Below are 12680 nucleotides of genomic sequence, written 5' to 3'. Positions count from 1 at the left end.
AATATTTCTTTATTTTTTATTGATATATATTCACACACCATGTAATCATCCAAAGTGTATAGTCACTGGTTCACAATATCATCATTGTTTTTATCATCACAATCAATGTTTTTAATACTTCAATATTTTTTTCTCCCAGACCTCAAGGGACTTTGTTAATACTTTCTGATTATCTGCTTAATATACTCTGGGATTTATCCAGGCATTACATTCAGCTATATAGGATTAAAGACCCTCATTATTATTATGGGCTCCCTGTGTTTGGATTGTTTAAATGATCTATCTAGACAGGTTGAGTTAGATTATGTGCTACAGAAAATTTAGGTTGTGGACAAAATAAACTTTTCTTCCTTTGGTTTCATAGAGTATATGACATTCTAAAATATAGACAATCTCTTCCTTACCCCTGTATTCTGAATTACCTTATCGTGATCTGATCGGTTTCATTCTTATCTCTAAATACCAGGTCATACATATATAAAAGAGTTTCTCAAAATCCAGAAATAACAATTACCACTCCAGACTAAATGTGACTGCTATAAGAGTTTATAATCTAGTCCCCTGTTTTCTTATAATTATTTTCTAAATGAGACCATACGATATTTACTGTTTTGTTTCTGGCTTGTTTTGCCTCACCGTATGTCCCACAGTTTCATTCACAATATTCATGCCTCAACAACATTTTTGTAGCAGCACAATATTTGGTCATATATATATACACCATCATTTACCAATCTACTTCTCATTCAGTGCATCCTTCAGGCACTTCCATTCATTGGGCATCATTGTTCCCAAGAGAACGATAACCAATAAATGCACCTTACCAAAAAGAAAATTTAAACTTCCCTTTCACTCTTGTTCCTCTCTCCATTATTTACCTCTGGTGTTGCTGTGGTTCTGTTGATGTTTTCCTGTTAAACATAGCCCATAGCATGCAATAGCACTTTTCCCTGTACCCCGGAAATTATATACTCTTTGTACAAGCAAATCTGAAGTTTTTGCACATCTGTTTTGATAGTATATTGTTTCTGCTGGTTCTTGCTTATGGTACTTTGTCTTCTTGTATACTTGGTCATTTTCAGTTACTCATTTTCCATTAAAAAATTATGTTTGAGAGCCAAGATTGAAGATGTCTTAGAGAAGATGATTGGCTTCTTTCTAGTGTCTGGAGGCTTGAACAATACCAGAAGACCTAAACCAATTTCAGAGCTTGTTTATGGGATCAACAAGATAACGTAAACTTTGATTACAAGTCGTGTGCTGGCCTGGGGCCATAATTTCTCAAAAAAAATTTATTTATTTTCATTACCCTACCTTACTCAGCGACAGAAAAAACTTCTCTGCAGTTCACTGGGGATGGAGTAAATACATACATTTTCTTCTACTTCACCTTTGCCTTGAGGATGTATCTCTTTGGGTTCCTAGTTTAATGTGGGGATTGTGAACAATTAGACTTCACAATTTGATAGACCCTAGAAATTTATTTCTCCTACCCACTGCCAAAACTGTAGGCCATGCCCTTAAGCTTCAATGCTCAAATGCTCCCCTTACTATTTCGGATTCAGGCTTTTCCATAGATTTTGGCTTGCTAAAATTTTTGATCCTTTTAATGCAAATTGGCAAACTTTATTTAAAATTTTTAGTTGTTTTTGTCAGAAGAGATGGTCCACATAGCATAGCACAACCATTACTGAAAATAGAATTGAAGTAGTTGGAGTTATAATAAGTTGGGAGTGGGGTGGGTTTCAAGAATATATACTAAAGATCTGTTGGCAGCCATACCCGATCACATGACAGAGAAATTGAGGAAAGCTGTCTGTGAAGAGAGAAACAGGAGAGTGATGTCAGTGCACAGAAAGGAGCTAGAGACTGCTTACACCTGGTTCCTAGCCCCTTTTCCAGTCATGTACAGAGGCCTGTATATGTCCTGCTCTTAGGGTCCATGAAACTTACTTGTATACAACTTACTTATATAACAAAGTCCCCTTTTTCATTTAGGCTTACTTAAAGGAAAGCTTTCCTAAAGACCAAGTAATCTGTAGGTGACATCTAGATGATTTTTGGAAGGCAGAATACATTTGCAAGAATTCCTGGGCCCCATGGCAAGTGCTAGTAGTATATGGTTTTTTGATTCTTAAAATTCTTTTAACACCTTTAGAACACAAGCAATCAGCTTTCTTAGAAATTCAGTTGACACCCATCCCCAACCTGTTAAACCTGTGGCCCAAGGATACCTGTATGATAAGCATTTCTTTTCTCCTCTCTTGTGGCTAAGATATTCAAGATTATATACCAGTTTCTCCATTGTATGCTTAAGATGCTGCAAAGTTTGGTCTTCTGAAGAAAACAGATGGAACAAGTGGGTTCTATAGAGTTATTGTGTTCTAAAGAGTGATTTAATAAAAAGCAGAGATGAAAACTTGGGAAGTTGCAGTTGTTTTTGTACATTTCACAAGGTGGGTTCATTTGAGTTTGAAACTCTTCTGGTACCCAAAGTGAGAATCATACCCCTACTATGAACCAAAGAGTTTTTAAAGGACATACCTTTTTATTGCCACCCATCACAGGGAAGGTTTCTGGGAAGTCTTGTGATGTTCCTTTTCACATGTGTATTTGTTCTTTATCACACTTGCATTTATTCTTCTCATTGTGAGAAGAATCCAATTTTGGTTTCCTTACACTCAGAGCTAAACCCGTGAAGTCTCTTTTGCCGAAATCCTTTAGTGAACTCAACCTTTGTGGTATTTAAGGGTGTTATAATCAGGCCTTGGCCAAACAGATTGATAAAGAAACTAAGACACAAGGGTCCTTACCTTACCCTTCCCTCAGGGAACACCCTAGTCACATGGCTCAAAACCAAAGAGCACCCAGACACAGCCCAGACCACACCCAGTCTTTGGCAGAGGAAAAGTCAAGAGGTAAGTGGAGTTGATCATCATTTAGCAGGAGAGAATGGGGCTCCTCTTAGTGGAGGTACATTTTCTCAAGGGTCTGAAACCACTCATTGGGCTGAGAAGGAAGGTCAGCCATTTCTAAGAAACCTGCCCTAGCAGCGCTGAACGCACATGCTATATTAAACTGATTCTACCTAGTATTTTGCTGAGGACATTGACTCTGAAGTTCACATCCTCAGTGGCTATTCATATGTTTATTTTCAGGTTACTTTCCCCCTTTTTCTGTGAAGATACTCTGCATGTATTTGATAGGTGGGGGATTCATCTCTGTGTTGGTATCAGATATGCCTTTTAGTAACCACATAAACATGAGAGTTGGCATCTGAATTCTGACTGTTTTCCTGGAATTTTGACTCAAATTATATGAAAGCTGTCAGGCACTTAGAAAATTTCTAGTGTTTATTTTACCAAGAATTACAGAAGAAGAAACCAAAAGATTCCACTGTTTTCCATATTTCTGAGGGTGATAATTTACTTTTTCAATACACCTATCTATGCACTTGTTTTTTTCTTCATTTCAGATATTTATTAATGCCCTCATATGAGCTGGCCACTTTGCTAGGTATTTTGGAGATGCAAAAGTATGAGCCATACAACCTGACCTGAAGAAGCTGAGGATGCTGGGCCAATACACATGATTCTAAAAACAAAATAAAGCATGATTATCTAAGAAAACAGCATGAGGGAGAGAAAACCAAAGCACAAGAAGCAGGGAGGTGATAGTTAGAAAGGGAGCTTGGTTTCGCTACATCCCATTCCTAGATTCTATAAGACTTCCCTGAATCCTAAAAAAACTCCCACTTTTTATTTTAACAAAATGTTATTTTTCACAATTAAAAAGTAATAGATGTTACCACAATAAAAAACAAATTTAAAGAAGTAAAAAAAAAAGAAAGATCATTCTAGGATAAGTAGCATTTAATAGGTATAGAAGGATGGGAAATCATAAACCAATGATGAGAACTGAAAAGGTGTGACAATTCGAGGAAGTATAAGTAGACCAGCTTCACAGGAGAAAAAATTTGTACAAGACAATCTGTTGCTAACACACAACTGTTATGTGATAAATGTTGACCTAAATATTGGAAGATAAAGATAATAAGATAGAGAGGCACACACTGGGAGTACCTTTAGTGTTAGTTGCATCAAGTTGAAAATAGATTTTGTCTAGGCCAAGTGCCCACCAAAGGTGGTGTACTGGTTAGAAAGTGTTGCATACCCCAGAAAAGCCATGTCCTTTAATGCTGATTCAATACTGTAGTGTAGGAACCTTTGATTAGATTGTTTCCATAGAGATATAACCCACTAAATTGTGATTGTGACCTTTGATTAGATGGAGATGTGACTCCATCCATTGATTAGTTTACCAGATTCCTTCAAAAGGGGAAACATTTTGGAGAAACTTCAGATGCAGATGCTTGGAGAACAGAAGGGACAGAGCCAACAGGAGACTTCAACATTTGGAGATGCAGAAAGAAAATGTCCCTGGGGAAACTGTTAGAAACTAGAAGCCAAAAACCCCAGCAGACACCAGCCACATGCCTTCCCAGCTGACAGAGGTGTTCTGGATCCATTGGCCTTTCTTGAATACTTTGTAGCTCTGCAGACATTTTCTTATTTCTGCAAAATTGGGCTATAGTTTTGGGATGGGGAAACAAGAGGGACTGATGTCAAGGCCAAACACATCAGGGTATGTTTCTCTGGATGCCTTAGTTGGGACATTTTTGTGGTCTTAGAACTGTAAACTTGCAAGTTAATAAATTTCCTTCATAAAAGCCACACCATTTCTCATATATTACATTCCAGCAGTATTAACAAACTAAAACAGATGGGGCTTCTAGTAAGACATCTTCCCAATATTAAGCTGGGGCTCCAAAGAGTTATTCCCATTAGATAAGAGTGAACAAGAAGTGAACCTACCTCTCTCTACACCCCTACTTCTAATAATTGAGCTGTGGAGCTCAACGGAAAATTAGTCGAGATTAGCAAGGGAAAATAGGAAGGTTAAGGACATTTCTTGAGAAGATGTGGCCATAAGTCAGCATTCGCCCTTTGCAGTTTGTGTTTAGATCACCATGGAAGTCCAAGGAATATCTGGCCATGAACTTCGTTCAGGGTCATCTTGGGCTGATAGTGCTCTCAGATGCCTGCAAGAAACAAAATTAATTAATTTTTTTTTGAAGGAAGACACCTTCATGTTAGTGCTAAAACTCTACTGCATGTAATTTTGGAAAGACATTGAGCAATACACATTCAAAGATAATCAATTATACAAAGAAACAAAATAGCATGAGTAAGAATCAGCACAAACAATAGATAACATAAATTTCAGATACTGGAATTATCAGTGTAAATATTAAAATAACCATAATTACTGTACTTAAAGAAATAAAAGGCAAGCTGGCAAGTATCTGCAAGAAACAGGAAATGATAAATTTGGCCTAGAAGTTTTAAGAAAGAATTGAAGAGAACTTCTAGAATTGAAAACTATAATTTAATACAAATTAATGACTTGGTGGGAAGATTCATCAGCTGTAGAGAGAATTAATAGGATGGTGAGTCAGAACATGCTATTCAGAATATAATACGGAGAGATAAAAAGACAGAAAATATGTAAGTGAGGTTAAGAGAAATGGGGGACAGAGAGCGAAGGTCTAATAAAAGTTTAATTCTGATTCCATAAAAAGAGAGATAATAATGGAGCAAAACCCAAACCTGCATGCAAGTCTCAAGTCACTTTACACACCTAGAGTGGCATGCAGACTTCTCTTGCCTTTCCGAGCTTCTTGTCCTCCTCTTGTGTCAGGAAGAATTCACACCTGTGATTATAAATTCTACTTCTGCCATCTCACCTGGGAAGTACCCTGAGCTTGTTTGGTTTATCACCTCCATGCTTTCAGAGCACACTTCTCACATCTCTATGAATTTTTCATACCATGTTGTGATTTTATATTTATTTGCATATGTATATATTATTAAGGATGATAAATGACAGCCTGATTTAGTTCAAAGAAAAGATTGAAGGAGTTAGATAAAAGGAGGTTCAAATTGTACCTTATCTCCTTATAGACATGTGATCTTAGTGTAGGACATTTAAGGTTTGTATTTTTCTTTTTCAATAAGAGAAAGAACAGCCTGAATTTTTGAAAAGCAGCAAAATAAGAAAGCCAAATTTTCATCTCCCCAAATACAGATTTTCAGGTTTCATTGACACAAACCTTTCTTTCTTTCTGTCTATTGTATAAGCTTTCTGACTAGTACTCTAAGCACAGTATATAAAAACTGTAACAGATTTGTGTGCATTTGATGTGCGACAAGTTTGATTTTTGTGTAGTCAAACTTGTTTTAAAATTTCTTTGTTAATTTTATACCATTGACTCACACTTGGGAAATTGATCCATAAAGATATTTGATTGATATCTACCTTTTCTACCCTTCCTGGTACGTAGGTGTTTTACAAAGAGAAGAAATGCATATGAAATAGAAAAGGAAGGGAAAGTGGCATTTGAAAAGAAGTTTTTCTGATACATAGCTGTCATATGGAAACCTGAATTCCTTCAAATGTGCTCATGTTTGTAAGTGTAGTGTTCATATGTAGTTGATGATGCTAAGTTAATGTATTCAAGTAGGCTGTTAAAATTTCTATCATAAAGTTATCCTGGGTGCATTACTCTGCATTTTGGGGGGAAATTGCCTTTGAATGTATTTCTGCTTTTGATGTTAATGGTAATTAAATATTTTCCAAATTTTCTTTTATAAATAGAAAACCTAATCTGTTTTGTAAAGTCTGAGCACCAAAAAGAGATGAGAGATAAAATGTACCTATTACAAACTGTTGAATATAGTTAAGAATAATATTTTAATATTCTGTTATCAACAGTAACAAATGTGCCACACCAATATTCTGGATTAATAATAGGGGAGCAATAAAGGGTATGGGAGATTTAGCTTTTCTTTTATTTCTTTTCTGGGACAATGAAAATGTTCTAAAATTTATTGTGGGACTGCAAGCAAAACTATGTAGTGATACTGGGAGCCACTGATTGTGTACTTTAGATGGTATGTATGGTATGGGATGGGAATATATCTGAATAAAATTGCATTCCAAAAAGAGATGAAAGCAAAAGCAAAAGAAAAAAAAAAGGAGCAAAACCAATACTTGAAATGATAATGGCTGAGAATTTTCCAGAACTAAAGAAAGATAACAATCCAGAAATTTAAGAAGCCCCACACCCAAGAATATGACATCTCCAACATGAGACTTGGAAAAGCATGAATTGACTCCTCTTTTACACTTCTAAATTGAAATCTTCCCTAGATGCATCTGATTGGAGGAACCTGGTTCACATACTCATTCACAGCTGCAAGCTGAGGAAGCAAGTTTTCTAGGACATGCTTAAGATATAGCGTAGTAATTAGGTCCAGGTGTTGACTTGGCCAGTGATGATGCCCCATTCTGTTTCTGTGGCCTTAAATCATCACTATGTGAAACTCATCTATAGTTGATTACATTTGTGGTCCGCAAAGGGAAGAGCCTTCCACAATGAGTGAGGTTTAATTTAATTAGCTGAGGCTTAAAAGAGAGAGGTCAGAAGAGAGCTCAACAGCTTAGCATACCTCATCTCAGTACTCGCAGCTCAGCCCAGGCATTTGGAGATGCGAAAAGGAATTACTCTGGGGAAGGCTGTTGGAACCCAGAAGCTAGCACAGAAGGCATGCCATTTGCCTTCCCATGTGACAGAGACATTCAGATGAAAGCTAGCTGCCTTTCCTCTGTAGAACTATACATTTTTTTGTTGTTGTTTCTTTTTTATCTTCTATTTTGGAAATATAAATTTCTAGCTAGATAAATTCCCATATTAAAAGCCAATCCATCTCTGGTGTGTTGCATTCTGGCAACTTTGGAAGACCAAAACATATATAAGAGGGATGTTTAGAAGATGCTGGACAGTAAGTAATATGATAGATGCCTACAAGAGTGCTATTCAAGAGCTCATGTTCAGGCCTCATAAATACAGAGGTTCTAATTCAATGGGTGACCTGTGATTGGATCTAACCTTGTTGGCTCAATCAATTTATGGAACTCTGAGACACAAGAGGGTTCTGGTTACAATTCCTACAAACTGCTCTATCCTCACCTCAAATTCAGCTGACCTAAATTCTAGCATTTCAACACTCTTTGCTTTCTTCAGATACCTTGCTTTCCTTCAGACTTCCTTTATTCTGAAAACATCATTCTTCCAGAGTCCTCCCTGCCTCTTTCCTCTTTATTGTCCTCCAGAACTAAGTTCGGGAGAATCACCCTTCCCTATATCTCTCTCAGTCATTCCCTCTTTTTTCTTCCCACAAGTGTTATGTTTTCACATCTGCACTGTGGTTCCTCTTTGATATTCTACTGCTCTGGTTTCTCTTCCCTTTAATTCATTTTGCATATCCATGTCTGTTTTAATTTAGATTTTAGTTTTCCTAAAATCCTGATTGTCCTGCCACTCCCTGCATAAACCTACAGGGATTTATTTCCTTATTTTCTATTTATAAAGGGGCCTAATTTCATTTCAGAAGTTCCTGTCTCCTGCTCACCTGTCTTTTCACCTTCCCTCACTCTGTGGCACCTTAAGTGACTCAGGCTTTCTCTCAGAGTTTGCTCATATATTTTTCTTTACCAGGAATCACCCTTCTCCCAAACTTTTAAGTCTTAATCACCCTTCAAAGTGCAGCACGACCTCCACCTCCTCCTGAAGGCCTGCCTCTGAAATGGCTTAGATCTTTGTAGGCTTGTGTACCCGAGGCGTAATTAGAGCCTCTTGACACCTGGCACAGCCGCGTCTCACTGTTCTCTTTCATGAAAACTAAGGTCTTATTGTTCCACAAGACTATGTCAGTAACTTCAGGGCTAAAACCGTATCTGGATCCTTAGTTCCTAGTGTAGTGAGTGTTGAATGAAGTTCAACATGTTGTAAGAGAATTCCATAATTGGAGTGTAAAAAGGGATTTTATAAAGCTTAACAGTAGCTAATTTTTCCTGCTTAATTCAGCTATTTATATATATTTTAGCTTCTGAAATATCCAGCAAAAGCATTTGTGTCATTTTATATTCACGGCTATGCATTTGGTGTGAGTTAAGAATTGTAAAGAAAAGAATTATGGGCCCCATCAGGCTGAAGATAAACAATCCGGGACTTTCCCAGGGTGGTTATCTGCTTCTCGCCACCCCCATGACTCCTTGTGCCACAATTACTTGTTGTAAAACTGCGGCTATCTGCTTCATGCAAAAAGCAACTCCCATGACTCATGCTCAAGAAATGCTTGTTGTAAAACTGTTCGTTATCTGCTTTTTGCAAAACAGCACCTGTGACCCATGCTCGACCCCCCACCCCCCTCATCTTACCCCTTAAATGCTTTTCCAAACTCAGGCTCGGGCCTCTCTGTTCCTGCATGTTCAGTGAGCCCCACGCATGTGTGGTAAATAAACCCCTTGCGTGTTGCATGAGAGAACGTCTCTTGGAGTCTTCCTTTGCGTGGCAAAACTCTCAAATTCTTACAGGAGTTCAGTAAATGTTGAATGAAGGAATGAACGAAATAGTGAGTTAACGAATATTTTCTGGCGCTGAATCTTCAGCGCTGCGAGAAAGGTCCCAGCGTCCAAGGAATTTGGAAGGGGTAGCCGGATGCGGTTAGTAGATGTTCTGAATCAAAGAGAAAACCCAAGTGCAAATGTCCCAGTCTCAGCTAAGAGACCTGCGCTAGGCTCTTCCCTTTATGACCAGTTTCCTCTTTTATTTTTCAAGATTTGAGTTAGATTGCGTCAGGCTGGGTAGATTTCTCCAATCGTGGTGGTTCCTGTCACTTGTTTCCCACATTCCTTCATTCCCAGGAAAAATCAGGAAGAGACTACACACTGAGTTCCTGGAGTTGGGGGATAGATCGAAATGGTATCCCAATTTTTAATTCCTGCACGTAAACATTCTACTAAAGGACCAACAAACCTAGAGGAGATTATACTTTTGTAGGAAAGAATGAAAACAGCTCACTATGAGGCCCTATAGCTCAGGGGTTAGAGCACTGGTCTTGTAAACCAGGGGTCGCGAGTTCAAATCTCGCTGGGGCCTTCTCAACTTTTTTCACTGATAACGAATTTTTCCCCTTCTGTACCTTTTCATCCTGAAGAAATTCAGCTACTTGTAGCTTTTCGCCGCAATTCAGACCTCCAAAATAAACGCGCTTTGAGCGAAACACTTTTCTTCTTTTGTTCCGGTATTAAAGCGCAAGTGCTGCTTTAGCTGCTGCCTCGAATGTAGCGGAGTCCATGACAAGCTGTGGGAAGCGCTACCAGCCTCTTGCTGACACCTGCTGGCCGTGCTTCCGAGGCGACAGTGCTGCTAGCTGCGGGAAGCGGTTCACCCAACCTGCAGCGCGGGAGCCGGGATGAAAGCTGTTGGAAGAGAGGGTCATAGCAACCTAACTGGGAGGATCGAAGACCGAGAGCGAGTTCTTTTCCCCCAATGGCAGTTGCCGGCGGCAGCCATCCGGTTAGGCGTTCTGTAAGATAGAGGCTGTTCCTCAAAATTTCAGTTTTCAGCGGGTTTACGGACTTTTCGGGATCTCAGCGGGGAAAATCAAGGGCCGGTACTTTGGGGGAGAGGGGGTAGGACTTGAGTCACTAAATTTGATACTGACTCAAAGAAAGTGTGATTACTTCTTTGAAAAAGCTAAAAATAGCCTTTCCAAAAGTGACTTCTCAGGGAAGCATTGGGCTTAACTGTATGTATTATATTCCATATCTACTTTGAGTCCCCGAGTCTGTGAAAGACTGTGGAAGAGAGATGCAGCTCGCCAGTGCAGAAGTGCCCGGTTTAGAAGGAGAGCAAAGGAAGTGGGTCTGAGTCCCGAGACCCCGCCCTTGTACCTCATCCGCATTTGTGCGGTCAGAATTGTGTGGTCCTTCAACTCCCCCACTGCCCAGCCCCGGGAGACCAGAGGATGTGCGGTCTCGAGATGAATGGGCTTCAGGAGCGACAGTAAGGAGCCCATTGGTTGGCTCCGCTTGGAAGCCCCTCAGTGAAGGAGGCAATTAGAGCTTTAAAAGCGTTGCCCCCAAGAACTGCGGACGCAGGACTTTCTCACGGGCTGGCTTTGCAATCTTCCAACAATCAGAATTTATCACACCCAGGTCTATTTAGCCGCTTACTGAATAAGCAATTTTAGAAACTCCATTTCTGCACTTCCCTCACTACTTCATACATCCTTCGATAGCTCAGCTGGTAGAGCGGAGGACTGTAGTGTTTCTCAGTTGTGGTCATCCTTAGGTCGCTGGTTCGATTCCGGCTCGAAGGAGTTAGTGTTTTTTGGGTTTATTGCCCATGAATTGCTTTCCTCTTTCTTCCAGTTTCTTGTGTTCCAAGGGCTCTCACCAGCCATCATTACACCTTTACAAAGAGTTTATCACGGTGTTTTGTATTCTCGTCCCATGGCTTTGAAAATGAGTCTTCTTGAGTGAAGATCTGCGAGCCAACTCTTCCAATAGATTGGATCAAGTTCTGTGGTACCCTCCCTAAGGCGTATTTTCTTTCCCACTTGATCCCAGGTCACTGTATGAGGACCGAAAGTCAGAGACCAAAGACCACTCGGTACAGAACATTGTGTATGTACATGCTTGCATGCCTGTTTGTGTTCTGTGAACTTGGGGCAAAAAGTGATTTGCCTCACTTTGACCTTCAGCCTTGGTGTCTGCCCCAGCTCTGCAACACACATCCATTCTAGGGAGATCTGTAACAACGTGTGTGGTGGCTTGGAGTCAAGTACTCCCAGAAAAACATATTTTCAATCTTAATCCATTCCTGTGTGTGAATTCATTGTAAACAGGACCTTTGATGAAATTATTTTGCTTAAAGATGCGGCGCAATTGTATTAGGATGGTTCTTAATTCTATTACTGGAGGCCTTATAGAGAAAGGCCGCAACAAGCAGCCAGAAACTGGAAGTCAATGGAACCTGGAAGAGGAAGGAGAAGATGATGCTGTGTGCATTGTCTCGAGACCCAAAAGCCAAGGAACCCCAAGGATCCTCAGCAGCCAGTCCCAGAACACCAGTCTTGAGGAGAAAACATGGTCTTGCTGATACTTCGATTTTGAACTTCTAGTCTGAAAATCGTGAGCCAATAAATTTCCGTTATTTAAGCCATCCCATTAAATGGTTATTTGTTTTAGCAGCCGGGAAACTAAGGTGCTTTTAATTTAACTATTTATCTATTCATAGAGCTCCACAAAAAGATTTTGAGTTGGAGCAATCAGGAGGAATAGGATTTGACATGAGTTGGGAATGAGACTGGGAGAGAGAACTCCAGGCCAAGGAAACGATTACAGCAAAGGGGAGAAGAAGGAAAACTTGATTCATTCGGGGAAACTGCGAGCGGTCTGGATGGAGAATACACAGTTCACCTCTAACCGACTCCAGCTCCTGGTACTTTGATGCCCACCAATCTTACTTCTAGGATTTTGTTTATGCGAGGTAGTAGCAGACTGACAGACATCGCGCGCTGCGGTCTTGGGACTCAGGCCTCCTCAGTCTTGCAATTGAGCGCTTCTCCTGCCCTTGGACTCCTTCCAAGCTCCTTCCAGGCTCCAGCTAGCCGTTAAACCTTTCCGGGTCTGGAGGGGTCCGGAATGTGAATCCGGAAGAACAGGCGAGGCTAGGGCGTAAAACGTGAAAAGAACTAAATGAAACAAAG

At 39.8% G+C, this 12680-nt stretch overlaps 1 long non-coding RNA gene and 2 other non-coding genes across 3 annotated transcripts in view; 2 read left to right on the top strand and 1 right to left on the bottom strand.

Moving 5' to 3' along the window:
* Nucleotides 1–3290: 3290 nt before the first annotated feature.
* Nucleotides 3291–12680, bottom strand: part of LOC143655825 (uncharacterized) — a 10071-nt gene continuing 681 nt past the window's right edge. The window contains exons 2-3 of the long non-coding RNA XR_013162277.1: nucleotides 9343–12641; nucleotides 3291–5101 (exon numbers count right to left, since the gene is read on the bottom strand). This is a non-coding gene — a long non-coding RNA (uncharacterized LOC143655825). The remainder of the gene's footprint in view (nucleotides 5102–9342; nucleotides 12642–12680) is intronic.
* On the top strand, nucleotides 9991–10063 carry TRNAT-UGU (transfer RNA threonine (anticodon UGU)). Its single transcript has one exon. It is a non-coding gene; the product is annotated as a tRNA-Thr (tRNA).
* On the top strand, nucleotides 11198–11288 carry TRNAY-GUA (transfer RNA tyrosine (anticodon GUA)). Its single transcript is given in 2 exon segments — nucleotides 11198–11234; nucleotides 11253–11288. It is a non-coding gene; the product is annotated as a tRNA-Tyr (tRNA).

The sequence above is a fragment of the Tamandua tetradactyla genome, chromosome 14 (assembly GCF_023851605.1).
Source record: "Tamandua tetradactyla isolate mTamTet1 chromosome 14, mTamTet1.pri, whole genome shotgun sequence".
Taxonomy (NCBI): Eukaryota; Metazoa; Chordata; class Mammalia; order Pilosa; family Myrmecophagidae; genus Tamandua; species Tamandua tetradactyla.
This window is presented reverse-complemented; position numbering and strand designations above follow the sequence as displayed.